The 18,008-nt window shown below is 36.5% G+C and overlaps 1 long non-coding RNA gene across 1 annotated transcript in view; it reads left to right on the forward strand.

Moving 5' to 3' along the window:
* The first annotated feature begins 7,813 nt into the window (after window positions 1-7,813).
* LOC128293936 (uncharacterized) overlaps window positions 7,814-18,008 on the forward strand; it is a 34,911-nt gene continuing 24,716 nt past the window's right edge. The window contains exon 1 of the long non-coding RNA XR_008284093.1: window positions 7,814-7,878. This is a non-coding gene — a long non-coding RNA (uncharacterized LOC128293936). The remainder of the gene's footprint in view (window positions 7,879-18,008) is intronic.

Below are 18,008 nucleotides of genomic sequence, written 5' to 3' on the forward strand. Positions count from 1 at the left end.
CCCTTATCCCTCCTTAATCCATGCATTTGACTGTTTCAAACTCTCTCCCACAGAGTTTCATTCAACTACAACTTCTGCATGCTCAAAGAGTAAAAATTAGTATCATATTTTCCATCACAGGGAATCGATCCTAGGTCTTCCCCCAACCACTTACACGCCACCTTTATAGCTCCCTAGTGGTGTCACTTAGCCACTTTACTAGAGGCTCTTTTGTGATACATTTTACCCACAAATTTTAATAATACCACCTATCCAAGGCCCCTAACTTCTTAAGTCCAAAATTCAAAAATTCTACCGGGTTTTGGCCAACACATGGGCCTCCATAAGCCCATTTATATACTCAAATTATGAATTTCACAACCAAATACCAAATTTTAAAACTTTACCAAAATATCGAGAATCGCTGAAAAACCCAAAAACTAGGATGTTACATATTTGCTATGTAATAAGGCCTCTTTAAATTTTTACTTTAACTTGGGGTTTACTTACTTTGATTTATATCTGCTAGTGGTAGTAGGACGTGAATTTTCAAAAAGATAAATGTTTTCAAAACACCTCGCCATTACAATATCTATCAAAAGCTTCTGCAACAAACAATATGTTTAAAGTAATAACAACCTAAACTAAGTAAACCTATTTGAGTTTTTATTAACAAACAAGATATTTAAAAGTTTTTTTAAAGATCACTACGAGTGTTTTAATATAGTACAGACTTTTCGAACAGAACAGTGTTTTTTCAAAACACACTTCAATGTGACATCGAAGATTCAGCCATAATGTCTAGGCCAGGTTTGGGGTGTTACATTGATTGCAAGGTGGTCCGGCATGTGGTGTGGATGCCTGATAGCCTGCATGAGTAGAACCATGAGTAGCTCATAAACGAGCAACATGTGATTTGAGATATGAAGTAGCATTGGCTACATATGAGGCACTTAGGTGCAAACTTCTGATGTATCCGGTAGTATTCCAAGTTTCAACTTGTAACATCCTGAATAAGGGCCTACTTAGAACAGTGGTTTCGAGACCATAAATTTGAAGTAGAAATAGTTATTTTATGATTATTATGAGGTCTAGGATATGAATGCATGCTTGTGTGAAAATTTCATGAAGAAATTCTATGCCTAAGATGTCTAATTTGACTTTAAGGACTAAATTGAATAAGTTGCAAAACTTGTGCTCTAGGAGATTTAAGCATGAAATTGCATTGGATTGTTAATTAGGAGTCCTTAAATAGTAATTTGACCAGGTTTTGAAATTTTGGACAAAAATGGGCATGCATGGATTAAAATTCAAAGTTTAGTAAAAAGGGCATTTGAGTCATTTGGTTAATTAAAGAATAAAAAGGGAAAAATCAAGAAAAAATGTTGTCCATCTTCTCAAAGGGGTGCTGAAAATTTGGGGGTCTCCATAGCTAGGGTTTTCAAATTTCAAGCTTGATTGTAAGTGCTCCCTAGCCTCATTTTTAATGTTCTTTGCATTTTTTAGATCATTGAAGCTTAATTTATCTATTTTTACCCAGACTTTGAGCTAGGGTTTATGCTCAAACACTTACCCATATGTGACATGCATGTTCTTTGATGTTTAATGCAGGAATATGAAAGTTTGATGTTAAATAAACATCTTTTGTAGGGTGATTATTCATGAAAATACCTAAAAATGACTTGTTTGTAAAAAAGGTGTAAAATGAGTAGTAGATATGTGAAATAAAAAAAAATGTAGGCTACTATTAGCTAGTATATAATTTGGCTAGGCTTGGATAATCAAGAAAATGCATGCATTTCATTTTACAAGCCTAGGAACCAAAGTGTAAAAATGTGCAAAGTTAGGGGTAAAAAGGTATTTTTGCCATAGAATAAATTTTTAGGCTAAAATTGATGAATGTGATATATTAATAATTTAAATTGCTTATATAGACTCGGAAAGACCAATCCCGAAAGTAGACCATGTAAAACAAAAGGTTTTGGAATAGTCGGAATTCAAAACCGAAACACCATCCATGTAAGTTCGTGTAACTTAATTGATTATGTAAATATGTTAATTATAATTGTTGTGTGGAATTGAATGTGTAATACAAGAACATTGAATTATGTAAAATTATTCAAAGGTTAAGAATTGATTGAAAAGGGACTTGTAACCCGTTTGAATTTTTGAATTCCGATGGTTAGGATATTTCTTATATGAAATATATTCCTGCATGTGCTGCAGAATATATTTAGCTCGACGGGTAATCTCAAAATGAGCCCATCAAGTATATGCATCAATTAAGATTTAGCCTGGACTAGTTGTAACACCCCTAACCCGTATCCATCACCGGACTAGGGTTAAGCGGCATTACCAAACATATTGAAACACTTCGCATTCATTTCACAAACATCATAGCATCATAGTCAAACGTCAACATAAGTCTCTTTTTTAGGTCAATGAGACCTTAAACATGTATTAGGAAGAGGTCGGGACTAAACCGAACATGTTCACCACTTTCAACATTTAGAGAATTTTTCTATTCTGTTAAGGTCACATGCCCGTGTGACCAGGCCGTGTACCTTACACGGGCATCAAACACACCCATGTGAACCAGCCGTGCCAAAACAGAGCAGGCATACTGACTTTCACACACGGCCAATAGACACGCCCGTGTGTTATGGCCGTGTGATACTTAGCTACCTACTAACTTATGCCCACGGCCATATGACACACCTATGTGTCAAAGCCGTGTGATTTTTAAGAGGTTACTTCCAAACAAACATGGCCACAAAGCACGCCCGTGGCCTTTGACCGTGTGGCACAATGCAGGCTTGGTTTAAGCGAGCTTACCACCCCTTTTTGGGTCAACTTACAAGCATAAAAATAAGCATATATGTACAATCCAATTTCTCATGCTAAAACACATACATCATTCGTGCAATAATATTATCAACCATTTACATACTTATACCCTTACCTTCTCTATTATCCAACTAGAAAATGCCACTATTGCAAAATAACATCACATATCATAAGCCTTTCTCAACCATAAGTTCAAACACAAATTAGCCAAATCACATGGCTAAATATATATATACATCACAAAACATACTCCCAACTACTAGCCTATACATGCCATACTTCAAATATTTACATTTTCAAAAGTACCAAAATGAGATCGACAGTGTGGTGACAATCCTCGACTATCCCTGAACCTTCAGTAGCTACGATAACTGTAAAACAGACAGTAATCACACAGAGTAAGCTTTCAAAAGCTTAGTAAGCTCGTACTCAAAACATTTATAGTATATAAACATAAAATGATAACCTATGAGTATTTGCACAATTTCAATCCATATAACTATATCAACTCAATGAGATTCATATACATAACATCATCTACCACTTAGGCATTATACATACCTAAAGATTCCCGTACTTATTCACTTTTGTACTTACCTCATATTGAATGTTATAAGACTTTCCATAAGTTATTTGTGTTTTACACATCAGCACACTTAGTGCTATAAGGTTAGCTGAAGCTAAATATTTCTGCACACTTAGTGCCATCTCAAATAACCGAGACTAAGTCGGTATGGCACACTTAGTGCCAAAGCTTCTGATTCATCACCATATTATCCAATTCAATTATATACAACCCATGTAGAATAAAGGCATAAAAACTTACTTAACATCATATTTTAAGTACGAACTTACCTCGTTCTCAGAATTTGTCGACTCGGACTATCTACTCGATAACCTTCGACTTTTCCCGATCTAAGTTCGAATTCCTCCTTTCTTGATCTATAGGTTTTCAAAATTAACCATTTTATTCACCAATTAATACAATTTCATCTATAAACACACATTTAGGGCATTTTACAATTTAGCCTTAATATTTTCACATTTTGACACTTTAGTCCCTAATTCACTAAATCACAAAATACACATAATTTGTATATACTTATGCTTGGCCAAATTCTTCTAGTACTCATACTAGTCCAAACATTTCATTTATTTCACATTTTAGTCCCTCAAAATAACATTTTTACAAATTAGACCAATTTATTCAAATCCAACTAAAATCCAAAGACAAAACATGTAAACCCAACATCAAGCTTTCATATTTCACCATTTAACAACACAAAACTCATGAATTCATCCATGACACATTTTCAAATCATCAAAAAAATTGGAAATTGAGGCATGGGTTTTATAGTACACTTAGCAACGATCTAAAAAACGTAGAAATTATCGAAAACCGAAGCAAAAACAACCCAAATTAAGCTTCCAATGTGCCGAAACCTAAAAGCCTTTATTCTTTCTTTTTGTTCTTCAATTTCGGTGGATGAACACATATATGACATGATTTTCTAATTTGTTTTCATATAAATTACTTTAATAAACATTTTCCCATTTTACCCCTTTATAAACAATTATAAACTCACCTAACACATGCCCTTATAAGTCCATTCAAACTTCCAATGGTCAAATAACCACATAAGGATGTTTACTCTAGAAAGCCAACTCAAATAAGCACTTAAACATCTAGCGCACAGCTTTTATATTTTATTTGATTAGGTCCTTTTTACAAATTAAGCACACAAACAGTTACGTTTTCACACGAGACTTGTACACATGTCAATTCACTTACCAAATACGCGAAAATTAATATTAAAATATTTTTCTAACTCAGATTTGTGGTCCCGAAACCACTATTCTGACTAGGGTCAAAATCGAGCTGTTATAATTCTCCCCCTTAAGGATTTTCGTCCCCGAAAATCTTACCGATAAACAGATTTGGATATTGCTGTTTCATAGCATCTTTAGGCTCCCACGTGTCCTCTTCAATACCGTGCCGATGCCACATCACTTTAACTAATGGAATTTTCTTATTACGTAACTCTTTAACCTCTCGAGCTAAGATTCAGATCGCCTTTTCTTCATAGGTCATATCAGACCGAATTTCAATATCAGATGAAGGAATTACATTTGAAGGATCAGATTTGTACTGTCGAAACATCGATATATGAAACACATTATGTATCTTTTCTAACCCAGATGGTAGCCTCAATCTATAAGCAACCGATCCAACTCGTTCGATGATTTCATACGGCCCAATAAATCTCGGACTCAATTTGCCTTTTCTACCAAATCAAAGCACTTTCTTCCACGAAGATACTTTCAAAAACACTTTCTCACCAATATCAAACTCAATATATTTTCTTTTCAAATCTGCATATGATTTCTGACGATTAGAAGCTACTTTCAAACAATCTCGGATCACTTTCACTTTCTATTCAATTTTTTTTATCAAATCAACCCCATGAATCTTATTTTCGCTGAGCTCTGTCCAATATAAAGGTGTACGACATTTACGACCGTATAAAGCTTCGTATGGTGCCATTTTGATGCTCAACTGAAAACTATTATTATAAGCGAATTCAATCATAGGTAAATATTGTTCCCACGTACCTTCAAACTCGAGAATGCAACATCTCAACATATCCTCAAGTATCTGAATAATCCATTCAGATTGACCATCTGTTTGCAGATGAGAAGCTGTGCTAAAATGTAATTTAGCACCCAGAGCATCTTGCAGCCTCTTCCAAAATCGTGACGTAAATCTCGGACCTTTGTCTGACACTATAGACAATGGTACACCATGCAATCTTACTATATCAGAAATGTATAATTTAGCTAATCTATCAAGCGGATAATCAGATCGAACTGAAATAAAATGAGCTGATTTTGTCAAACGATCAACTACAACCCAAATGCCTCTTTTCTTTCTCAGAGATGAAGGTAAACTCGACACAAAGTCCATGGTCACTCGATCCCATTTCCACTCCGGGATCATAATTAGTTCTAGTAACCCAGATAGCACTTGATGTTCAGCTTTAACTAGCTGACAAATCAAACATTTAGAAACAAATTCAGAGATATCTTTTTTCATTTTGGACCACCAATAATGTTGTTTCAAGTCATTGTACATTTTAGTACTGCCTGGATGCACGGAGAACCGACTACTGTGAGCTTCACTTAGAATCATCTGAATCAACTCTAGATTTCTTGAAACACAAAGTCTATTTCTGAACCTCAAGCAGTCATCAACATCTATCTAGAATTCAGAATCAGAATCAGAATTACACTGAGTTCATTTAGTCATAAACTTATTATGAACTTTTTGAGCTTTGATAATCTAACACCCTGAATTTGAGCCTAGAAGTTTTGGGCCTTGAGCATGGGAGCGGTTGAAGGCAGCTTTTAATATTTTGTTGTGCATGTAAATTTTGTTAATGAAGGCTTGTTTTTGTGGTTAAGTATCTTTGAGAAGTGTTGGAGAAATCTTGGGTTCAAACTTGGGCTTTAGCAAAAATTTTGGTATTAAGTGAAAAAAAACCGGATGCTTGGATGAGGGTTTTGAAATTATTGTGTTAAATAAATGACACAAAAAGCCTTGTGGCTTAGTGGCAAGTAGCGTGTGGAGCATTTAAGGGGAGGCATAGGTTGAATCCCATAGCAAGCAAAGAGCATTTATTTTGCTAACGGTGGGCAAGAGTTGGTGTTGAATTTAAACTCTAATGTTGGAGGATCCCACATCGGAAGCTAACATAAGAGTGGTTGTGAAGTCGGCTTTAAATAGAGGAACCATGAAGAGAGTAAATGTACCTTTCTTGGTGATCCCTTTCATTTGTATGGCGTGCTCGTTTGGGTTGGGCATCGGCTAAGGGGCTCGGAGTGTGGATTAACTCCGGTCTCCTATCGTGTGTATTTTTACTACTCTAGTCAGTAGGATGGCTACTTGGTCGCGATGGGCGAAAGGGGTCATGTGGGCCTAATGGGCCTCACAGCCCAATTGGATAAGTTATTTGATTGTGTAGCAAATATTGGGCTAGGCTAGGTGAATCTCATATTTGTGGCTAGATTTGGGCTAAAAGGGCCACACGAGCGCAGGGCCCATTTGGGCCGAGAATAGGCTTTAGGCCCATTCGTATTGTTATCCCTGTTTAGAATACTTTAGTTTACTAAAATTACCGAAATACCCTTAGTTTGTAAAAATACTGAAATACCCTCGATTTGTAAATTTACCGAAATACCTTCGACTTGTAAAATTACTAAAGCACCCTCGACTTACAGAATTACCGTTTTACCCTTAATTTACATAATTACCGTTTTACCCCTGATTTACATAATTATCGTTTTACCCTCGACTTACGTAATTACTGCTTTTACCCTAATTTACATAATTACCGTTTTACCCCTAATTTACATAATTATCGTCTTACCCTTGATTTACAAAATTACCGTTTTACCCCTAATTTACATAATTACCGTTTTACCCCTGATTTACATAATTATCGTTTTACCCTCGACTTACGTAATTACCGCTTTTACCTCAATTTACTTGAATTCTTGTTTTACCCTTGATTTATAGAATTACTATTTTACCCTTGATTTATAGAATTCTTGTTTTACCCTTGATTTACGTAATTCTTGTTTTACCTCGATTTACAAAATTACTAAAATACCCTTGGTTTGTGAAATTACCGAAAACCCTCAATTTGTAAAATTACCAAAATACCCCTAATTTACAAAGTTACGAAATACCCTTGACTTTCTAAAATTATAGAAATACCATTGGTTTACAAAATTACTGAAATACCTTTGGTTTGTTGATTTACCAAAACACCCTTGTAGGACGAAATGACTAACAACACCGTAAAGCCCCTGTAGGGTAAAGTGACCGTAATACCCCTGTATGGTAAAATGACGAATATGCCCTTATGTTCCGTATGACTGATGTGCTTAGGATTTACATATATTGATATTAGAATAGTTGAGTTTGAGTGACAGGTGGTGGTTATCGTAGGTGATTGATTATGGAAACGTTTCAACTTCAACCCGTAACAGGTGTGTACTAACCCTCGTAATAGCTTAGATTAATATTTTCTGAAAAGCCGAAAGCTTCATATTTTAGTGATTCGGGAATTAATATTTAGGTCTATTTTCTACGCACGTTTAAGTTGGATTCACAACGGATATGGGGTAGGAAGGTATTTGGAACATTCTTCAATGAGTAGATCTCTTGGTAAGTATTCGAACTTCTTTCCATTTGTATCTTGTGGTTTAAGAAAAGCTGAAAACCCTTCTGTCGACTAAGGCTAAAAGGGTTTTTGGTGTTATTTGGTTTGTTGGTGCTAGTGAGGATTAAAGGCTACCGATCGAGGAGTGTGTGAAAAGCTTGGATCATCGGAGTGACTAAATCTAGTCATCAACTTCGGCAAAGGTATGAACCCAAGGGCCATTGTGGATGGTGGCCGAATGTGTAAGTGATGATAATAGGTAGTTTTCGATTTGGTTTAATATTAACATGGTCTAATCTATAAGTGGTTGATTATAGGAGAAATCACATAGGAGATCTCGTCAAGGAATATCGCAAATCGTGTGTAACGAACCCTTTCATAACTTAAAGCGATAAAATGCGAAAAGCGAAATGCCAAATTCGGCATTTCGAGGACTTGTAAGCGTTTAATGCTCACTAGTTAGTTAGAATCGATGAGACGGTGATTGAGAACGATGGAAACGGTAAGAATGTGATTTTGGCGTTCTTGGTAAGTTGGGCCTCGAGGGTCAAGTGGGGCCCATTGGGCTTTCGGGCCCATTTGGGTAAAATTGGTAGAAAAGGAAATCTGTTAAATTGCATGATAAGACTGTTAAAACCGTTATGGAATATAGGCTAAGTGGGCCTAGACAGCGAAATTGGCTAAGTAGGGCCCATTAGGGTTTTAGGCCCAATAACTCGATTTCGCTAAAATGGGCCGTAATCACTGTTTGCACCCATGGATTGTTAGTAATCGTTAATGAACATGGAAACCCTAATTTTGGTAAAATTACGAGATTACCCTTATAATATGAAAATGACCGTTTGCCCCTAGGTAAAATGACCATTATACCCCTAGGGTTTATGTATGATTTTAATACATGGGATTTTGATAAATATGGTATGTATGATATGCACATGAAATGTATGCTATGCACATGATATGTATGATATGCACATGAGGTAATCATAAATGCATTGGGTTGGGTTTTATATGGATGGAGGAAGTGAAAAAGGGCTTATGCCCCGATTATCAAAAGGGCTTATGCCCCGATTATCAAAAGGGCTTATGCCCCGCTTATAAAAGGGCCTATGCCCCGCTTATAAAAGGGCTTATGCCCCGCTTATTGAAAGGGCTTTTGCCTCGATTATTAAAAGAGGCTAGGCCTCCAAGATATATGATAAAACAATTATCTTGCCGATTGGAGAGTTTGGCGGGGTGGGTCGAGTTAATCCCACATGGTGTGTTGGTTGGTACGGGTGGAGAGTAGCGGATGGTGGGTTGAGTAGTCTCCCAAATGGGTTGCATTCTTTCATTGAAATTATATGTGACATTGAAATGGGCCTAAGGGCCATACTGTTTCTGATAAAGGCTTCGCCCAATAATATGAAATATGAAAAGGCTTTAGCCCAAGAATATGAAATATGAAAAGGCTTGCCCAAGATTATGAAATATGAAATATGAAAAGGGCTACTGCCAAAGGCATGATTGAGATTGGATTTGGGCTTAGACCCAACAGCCGTTATTGTTTTGGGCTCTGAAGGGGCTTGTTGCACATCGAGTTTCCAAACTCACCCCCTTTCCTTAACCTTGCAGTGAACCTTAATATGGGGACTTAGGCCGAGAGGATTGAGTGGGCCACGGTGATTGTCTTTGGACTTTTAAATAAGTGTTGGTTTTCATTTAATTTCCTTTAATTATTATTTATTTTGGGTTGTAATAAGGCCAATTTTAACTTTCCTTTTATTTCTTTTCTAATTATTTTAATTTTAATAACTTTAAAATTGGTTAATAATTATTCAAATGGGCTAGACTTAGGACGTGTTTTCAAAATGATACTTGTTTTCAAAATATCTCAACACCACGATTAATCGATTTATCAAAGACGTCCACTTAAACAAATTTAAACTCGATATAACAAAGTGTGGCTATGGTTGTGGGCATGTCTAGGATTGGATCCAATTAAAGAGCTTGGTACTTAGCGACCTTCATGGCTCACCTCCTCTGTCTCGGATACCTACCGGTGCCCAACTTCCATACACTTTGTTAACTCAATAAAATGTATGGTTTTAAAACACTAAAAACGTGGGTTTTCAACTCCAATGTGGCACGCCGATTCGTAACGGGTTTGGGGTCAACTCTTTCAATGTGGTATCACGCCTAAATGAGTTTCATAGTATGCCATAACGATTTCTACTTAGAGCATCGGGTAACATTAGGGGTGTTACATTCGTAGTCTTTAGTAGTGCTTCAAAGCAAACACAATGGCGGCTAACTCAAGTTCGTATGGTCGAATAGTTCTTCTCATGTGGCTTCAACTATCTCGAAGCATAAGCAACAACTTTTCCTTCTTGCATTAAAACACAATCGAGTCCATTTAACGAAGCATCGCTATAAGCAACGAATTCTTTACCCGACTCAGGTTGTACCAACATCGGAGCTTCAGTTAACAGAGCTTTTAACCGATTAAAACTTTTCTGACATTGCTCAGACCATTCAAATTTCACATCTTTCTGAAGCAATTTTGTCAATGGAGTTTCTATCACAGAGAAATCTTTTACAAATCGTATGTAGTAACCGACAAGTCCCAGAAAACTGCAGACTTCAGATACATTCCTTAGAGGCTTCCAATCCAAAATAGCTAAAATCTTGCTCGAATCAACTCGGATACCGAAAGCTAATACAATATGACCCAGAAAATCAACTTCTCGCAACCAGAATTCGGATTTACTAAACTTTACATACAATTGTTTATCTCGTAGAGTCTGTAGCACTATTCTCAAATGCTCGGTGTGTTCAAATTCATCAGGTGAATAAATCAATATATCATCAATGAATACTACAACAAATTGATCTAAATACGGTCTGAAAATTCTATTCATCAAATCCATAAAAATAGCAGGCGCATTAGTTAATCCGAAAGGCATAACTAAAAATTCATAGTGGCCGTATGTAACAGCCCGATTTAGGGCCAAAACAGAACAGTGGTCTCGAAACCGCGAATTCGAGGTTGAAAAAAATATTATTTTGATTAATTTTTAGTGTTTATATTACGAATACATAATCGTGTGAAAATTTCATTGCAAAATTTTATCGATTGGGTGTTTAATTTGACGTTTAGGACTAAATTGAAATAGGTGAAAAATGTGTGTGTTCTTGTTCATAAAGTACTTGATTGAAATGGGGATTTTAAGTAGAGGTCCTTAAATTGAAAATAGACCATTATACTTTATATGGACAAAAATTTGGACATGGATGGAATTTTTAGAAAGTTTAGTAGTAAGGGCATTTTGGTCATTTGCATAATAAATGAAATAAAATGGGAAAAATAACACAAAAATGTGTTCATCTTCATTTAGCTTGGTCGAAACTTGCATGTTCTCCATAGCTAGGGTTTGTTTCAAGCTTTCAATCTCAATAGTAAGTGCCTTCAAGCCCCGTTTTTAATGTTCTTTACATTTTTGAAATCCTCGTAGCTTGGTTTACCTATTTCTACTATTATTTCGAGTCAGGGTTTATGTTTAAAAATTTACCCATGAATGATATGCATGTATTTTGATGTTTTATGGTATGCATGTATTTTGATGTTTTATGGTAGAATATGAATGTTTGAGGTTAGGAGAATGATCTTTTCTAAGCGATTTTTAGCGAAAACGAGCAAAACGGTATAATTGGTAAAAATACCTAATGCTCATAATGCATGTTAGAGTGAGAATTTGATGTTGTCATAGAAGAGAAAAATGATCAGCATGTCATAAAACATAAGAATAAGGGTTGAAATTAAATTTCTGAGCCTAGGGGCAAAATTGTAATTTTGTAAAAGTTAGGGGGCAAAAATGTAGTTTTTCCATAATATGATTTTTGGATTGAAATAAATAGTATGAGTATTAAATGAGTTAAATGTGTTGTTATAGATCAAGAAAGGCGTGGAATCGACCTCGAACGAGGGTAGGAAAAGGTTTTGGACTAAATTGCAAAATTTCCATATTTTGCACCGAGGTAAGTTTGTATGTAAACAATACACTAACTTCATTTAAATTTTTATATTTCATCCTATTATATATATTTTAGCTGATTTGAAGCATAAATCGACTATTGGAAGAATAGAAATAAGTAATAGAGAGAAAAAATCCCGGCTGAACATTAGGAAAGATTGAATAATATAGATGGAGCGTAGCTAGGTCACATGTAAGGTGCTGAGTGCACATCATGTGTACAAGAGAGCTACGAGATACTATGTAGTAGCTAGGTCACATGTGTGATACGGGATGTATCCCATGCAGACAAGAGAGCTACGGGAGAGATAAATGTAGCTAGGTCGCATGTATGATTCCAAGTGAAGGAAACCATGTAGACAAGAGAGCTATGAGATATATTGGCTAGGTCACATGGGTGGTACTAAGTGTTCACCATGTGTACGAGAGAGCCGAATTATATGAAATATGATGGTGGGGCTGTGTACTGAAACCATCAAGTATCGAGGATTGATCCGAATTGTTCAACGGGATGGTTTTAAGGTGACATTGTAATCATGGACCTATATTTGTTATGTATGAAATGTGGTGAAAATGAATTGTGATATGCATGTTAAAATGAGGTTAATACAAAGAAAGTGTGAAATAGTGAATTAGCAATAATACTATTTTGGATAGTCACAGTGATGTGAATTTGAAAAATCACCAAAAATAGTAGGAATTTGATTAGAGGATGAATGACATATGAAATTAAAGCTTAATGAGTCTATTCCCATGTAAAAGAAACAGAACAAGTAAAGGAACTCTATATTTCAAGATATTTATAATTGTGTGTGACTCGCTCAGAATGACTATGTGATCCCCTGTTCTAAATTTGAAAAATCAGTAAAAATTGTACAAAACAAATTAAGAAATATAGTTTATATGTCTAGATTCCTTATTGAGTATAATTGTAAATGAAATAGATTTCATGGATATTTGAATTATGTACTGGGAGAAATTCAATTCGTAGTGAACAGAGATTAGATCAGTCGAGCTGTATAATACGGGAAACTTTAACTAATAAAATGTACTAATTGGCTGGACAAAAATTTCTATAAAAATTTTAGTAAGAATTAATATGAGTCTAGTTTCAGAAAAATTTTACGGATTTGAATTTTTACTTTTTTAGCTCGAGTTATGATTTATTTAGTGAATATGACACAAAAGAGACAGCTTGACCAAAGTGGAGTAAATAGTAAAATTAAAAAGTAGATACACTTGAGTTATTGTGTAAACATATTAAATTCTTTATTCATTATTTATATACTTGCTTAATAAGCTATAAGCTTACTTTCTTTTCTCTCTTTGTCTTATAGTGTCGCCACGCTTTTACGAGAGTCAAGGATTGTTGAAGATCCGCCTACACTATCAATACTTTTGGGTATTTGAACCTAACATTTTGAATTATGGCATGTATAGTAGACTTAGTTATTTTGTTACGTGTCATAACATGCTAGGTTTAAAATATTAATTATAGTATCGTCGATTATTTTGTACGAAGCCTTTGAAATTGGCTAGTATTGTTAAAGGCATATGTTATAATGATTCATGATCTAATTGCACACCATATTTTTGTCTCGGTTTTACGAAATAGTATGTACTATGATTTGTTAATACCTCGTACCCTGTTCTGGCGACGGATACGGGTAAGGGGTGTTATATTTAGTGGTATCAGAGCTATGGTTTAGTCAGTTCTCGGACTAATAAAGTGTGTGTAAAAGTCTAGCTATACATGCCATAAATATACTGTAATAGTGTGGTGACTCTTGATTATTCTAAACTGTGTTTTGTTTTAATATAGTAATAGATCCTGAAGGAACTGCGGCTGATGATGCTGCTAGTAATGCACCGGCTCCCGCACAAGGGACCGCGCCTGTAGAAAGTAGACCTGAGACATTGAGACAGGGAGATGAGGCTCGGGATGCCTTTCTCCAAATGATGAACAATTGGTACACTGAGTTTATTCGAGCAAACCCAAATGCTCAACCTCCTCCACCCCCTCCCATACCTCAGACGGTTCCTGTAGCTGCTCAAGGCATAGATTTGGTAAGAATGAACAAGCCTCCGGTTGACAAGATTCGAAAACAAGGGGCTGAAGAGTTTAGAACAAAGATTGATGATGATCCCGAGAAAGCAGAGTTCTGGCTTGAAAATTCTACCTGTGTATTTGATGAGGTCTCTTGTACACCCGAGGAGTGCTTAAAGTGTGCTGTATCACTTTTGAGAGATTCAGCCTACCATTGGTGGAAGACTTTGGTAGCAGTGGTGCTAAAAGAAAGGGTTACTTGGGATTTCTTCCAGGAAGAATTCAGAAAGAAATACATAAGTCAGCGATTTATTGATCAAAAACGGAAGGAGACGAACCCTCGAATGACAGTTTCAGTTAGGATTCACACAGAGATTGTGATAGGGCATATTCGAGGTCTAAAGCTCAAGCTACTTCAGTGGCAAGTGTGGGTAATGTGCGATCTAGAAAGCCCGAATGTCAGCAATGTGTCAGGCAACATTATGGTGAGTGTTGGGGAAAGGAGCGAGCTTGTTTCAGGTGCGGTTCTCGCAAGCATTTTATTAGAGACTGTCCGGAGAAAGTTAAAGAAAAAAAATTTTAGAGTGCTAGACAGAGTACTACCACTAGCAGAGGTAGACCATCGAGAAATACTAGAAGTGGAGCTAGCAGTAAAACTGTAATGAAAGATTCAGCAGTGAGATCAGAAGCTAGAACGCCTGCTAGAGCTTATGCCATACATGCCCGAGAGGATGCATCATCTCCCGACGTGATTACTAGCACATTTTCTCTCTATGATGCTATTGTTATTGCATTGATTGATCCCGGGTCTACTCATTCCTATATTTGTATGAATTTAGTATCTAATAAGAAGTTTCTTGTTGAGTTTACTGAGTTTAAGATTAAAGTGTCGAACCCCTTAGGCCAATATGTGCTAGTTGACAAGGTTTGCAAGAATTGCCCATTAATGATTCAAGGTCACTGTTTTCCAGCTAATCTGATGCTGTTACCATTTGATGAGTTTGACGTTATTTTGGGAATGGACTGGTTGACATTGTATGATGCCAAGGTAGATTGTAAACAGAAAACACTAGAGTTGAAATGTGAAAATGGTGAAATTCTGTGGGTTGAAACAGATGAATCAAATAAATTGCCTATAGCTATTTCGCACATGTCTGCACAGAAATACATGAGGAAAGGGTGTGAAGCTTATCTGGCCTATGTAATGAATACTAAGCTGTCTAAATTGAAGCTTGAATCAGTACCGATAGTCTGTGAATTTCCAGATGTATTTCCAGAGGAATTGACTGGATTGCCTCCGAACAGAGAGATAGAGTTTGCCATTGATTTGTTGCCGGGGACTGCACCGATCTCGATTGCTCCATATAGAATGGCTCTGACTGAATTAAAAGAATTGAAGGCTCAGTTGTAAGAGTTAACAGACAAGGGATTTGTAAGACGAGTTTCTCTCCCTGGGGTGCTCCTGTATTGTTCGTAAAGAAGAAGGATGGCTCAATGAGGCTTTGCATTGATTACCGTCAGCTCAATAAGGTGACTATAAAGAACAAGTACCCGTTGCCAAGGATTGATGATTTATTCGATTAGTTAAAAGGGGCCACAATGTTTTCAAAGATCAATTTGTGGTCCGGTTACTACTAGTTGAGAGTTAAGGAGTCGGATGTGCTGAAAATCGCCTTTAGGACAAGGTATGGACATTATGAGTTCCTTGTGATGCCTTTCGGCTTAACAAATGCTCCAGCTATATTTATGGACTTGATGAACCGAATCTTTCAGCCATATTTAGATAAGTTTGTAGTAGTGTTTATAGATGACATTCTAATTTATTCTCGGGATGAGTCTGAGCACACCGAACACTTGAGAACCATATTGCAGATCATGAGAGAAAAGAAACTGTTTGCTAAGTTTAGTAAAAGTGATTTCTAGCTTTGTGAAGTTGGATTTTTGGGTCATATAGTCTCAGGTGAACGTATTCGGGTGGATCCGAGCAAGATCTCCGCGATCGTTGATTGGAAACCGCCAAAGAATGTATATGAGGTTAGAAGCTTTTTAGGCTTGTCAGGGTATTAATGTATCCGAGGTTAGAAGCTTTTTAGGCTTGTTAGGGTATTATAGACTTTTTGTCGAGGGATTTTCGATGACTGCCTCTCCTATGACTAAGTTGCTGCAAAAGAATGTTAAGTTTGAATGGACTGATAAATGTCAGCAAAGTTTTTAAAAGATGAAAGCACGATTGACTGAAGCACCAATTTTAGTACAGCCCGAGCTGGGGAAGGAGTTCGTAATTTATAGTGTTGCATCATTGACAGGCCTTGGATGTGTGCTAATGCAAGAGGGTAAAGTGGTAGCTTATGCCTCGAGACAGTTAAAACCACATGAGAAGAACTATCCTACACATGATTTGGAATTGGCCGCTATTGTCTTTGCCTTGAAGATCTGGCGACATTATTTGTATGGTGAAAAATGCCGAATTTTTACTGATCACAAAAGATTGAAGTATTTAATGAATCAAAAGGATTTGAATCTGCGACAGTGAAGATGGCTTGAATTATTGAAGGATTATGAGCTAATGATTGATTATCATCCGGGAAAAGCGAATGTAGTTGCTGATGCCTTGAGCAGGAAATCTCTTTTTACTTTGAGTGCCATGAATACGGGGTTAGCATTGTCCGATGATGGGTCAATCTTAGCAGAGATGAGGGTTAAATTGTTATTTCTCCAGTTGATTTGTGATGCTCAAAATAACAATAGTGAGTTGCGAACCAAGAGAACTCAGTGCGAATCGGGTTACGACTCAGATTTTCGAGTTGGACCAGATGACTGTTTGATGTTTTGAGACAGGATATGTGTACTGAAAAATGATGAATTGATTCAGAAAATATTACATGAGGCACATAGTGGCTATTTGTCAGTTCACCCTGGTAGCATAAAAATGTATAATGATTTAAAGAAGTTATATTGGTGGCCAGGCATGAAAAGGGACATTTCTGAATTTGTAACCAAGTGTTTGATTTGTCAACAAGTAAAAGCTGAGCATCAAGTGCCTTCAGGATTTCTCCAACCGGTAATGGTGCCTGAGTGGAAATGGGATAGGATTACCATGGATTTTGTAACCGGTTTGCCTCTGACTCCTAAAAAAAAGGATGCTGTCTAGGTTGTGGTTGATAGGTCAACAAAGTCGGCTCACTTTATACTGGTACATACCGATTACTCACTTGATAAATTAGCTGAATTATATATTGCTAAAATTGTGAGGTTGCACGGGGTACCTATGTCTATAATATCAGATAGAGATCCGAGGTTTACCTTGAGATTCTGGAAAAAGTTACAAGAAGCTTTGGGCACAAAATTGAACTTTAGTACAGCGTTTCATCCACAAACAGATGGTCAGTCGGAAAGAGTAATCCAAGTACTCAAAGATATGCTTAGATGCTGTGTTTTAGAATTTGAAGGCAGTTGGTAGAAATATCTACCTTTAGTTGAATTTGCCTACAATAACAGTTTTCAGTAAAGTATACAGATGGCACCGTACGAAGCCTTGTATGGTCACAAGTTTCGGACTCCTTTATATTGGACCGAACTTAGTGAGAAACAGATTCACGGAGTTGATCTAGTTAAAGAAACCGAAGAGAAAGTAAAAGTAATTCGTGATTGCTTGAAAGCTGCTTCAGATCGACAAAAGTCATATGGAGATTTAAAAAGAAAAGAGATTGCATTTCAGGTGGGTGATACAGTGCTCTTGAAGGTGTCACCACGGAAGAAGATTCTGAGATTTAGCCGAAAAGGCAAGTTGAGTCCGCATTTTATTGCGCCGTACGGGATTATTTAGAGGATTGGACCAGTGGCATATCGGTTGGCATTACCGGCATAATTAGAAAGAATTCATAACGTGTTTCATGT

This window comes from Gossypium arboreum, chromosome 6, assembly GCF_025698485.1.
Source record: "Gossypium arboreum isolate Shixiya-1 chromosome 6, ASM2569848v2, whole genome shotgun sequence".
NCBI classification, from domain to species: domain Eukaryota; kingdom Viridiplantae; phylum Streptophyta; class Magnoliopsida; order Malvales; family Malvaceae; genus Gossypium; species Gossypium arboreum.